Below are 1,331 nucleotides of genomic sequence, written 5' to 3'. Positions count from 1 at the left end.
TTAAAAATAATTGGTCAATTTGCATTGCAATTTTGGGCCCAATTAATTTCAATTATGGCCAACGTAATAAATTGACTAAATTGAATTAAAGTTTAAAATGAATTATAAACCATTTTAATTTTTTGAGTTTCTCGATTCAATAAAATCAAACAAGTATTTTTCCAAATAAATTATTTTTTTTGAGAATAAATTATAATTAAATCAATATTTTAATCATTTGAATCAATTTTCAAAATAACACTTGATTAAAATTTATTTTTTCATGAAATAATTATTTAAATAACAAAATTACATGATTTCGTATATGTAAATACAAAATATATAATCGTTACTTCAAATGATAAAATCACTCAGATAAATACTTTGAAAAGTTTATATTCGAATAAAATAAATGTTGCAATTTTATTTTAAATCGAAGAAACTCGAAGTTAAACTTGGTTGCGGAGAGCTAAAATTAGGTGTCAACAGTGTATAAAAATGTCTTTAATTAATAATTGAGATGATTGATGTACACATCTTACATACTTCTCCTATTTTTCCACCTGAAACCGATTTGATTTATGATAAATAATTATGGTAAGTCTTCGTTTTCCTAAGGGATATCTCCTCTTTCAACTTCTCTGTTCTTGTCTTATATATTTCTCTTGAATTTTTTTGTCTCTTTCACTATTTCACTTTCTCTTATGGCTAAGCATTTAAAAACTCCCTCATCTGGTAGTAGGAAGAGTTCTCATTTCAAAGGTAAAGGGAAGTGCTCCTCGCCTGTTCTTCTTAACTTTGATGTCTCCGATCTAAACTCTTTTACCTCATCTGATTCTTCTGGGTTTTTTTTGGAAAAGCACTTCTCTGCTCTTAATATCTCTAATTGTTCTAACAAAAAAGTAAAATTCAACTGTGATAGTTCTCCTAATGTCAAGACTGACTTTTGAAAGCCTACAAATGGAATTCTTTTTCACTCTATTAAGGAACTTCCATTGATTCATGGTAGAATTGTCGAACTGGATCTTTTGGAATCTTCACATTGTCATATAAAACCATTATTTTATTTTCAAGGGTGGACTAATATTTTCTCTAATACGCCTAAGTTTCCTTATGAACCTCTCATTAGATTATTCTATGCTAACCTTCATTCCATGCATGCTGGTGAACTTGAAACCCTAGTGATGGATAAACGCATTTTCATTGGTTGTTCTATGTTTGATGCTCTATTTGATATAAAATTCTCTAGTTTTTATACCTCGCCCAAGAATCCATGGCCGTCTAATTATATCTTCTTTGAGCAAGCCAAATAATTTATTGTTCTCGACAACTCTGACTCTTTGCCATCTACT

Source organism: Capsicum annuum, chromosome 7, assembly GCF_002878395.1.
Source record: "Capsicum annuum cultivar UCD-10X-F1 chromosome 7, UCD10Xv1.1, whole genome shotgun sequence".
Lineage (NCBI taxonomy): Eukaryota > Viridiplantae > Streptophyta > Magnoliopsida > Solanales > Solanaceae > Capsicum > Capsicum annuum.
Note: the sequence above shows the minus strand (reverse complement) of the source record.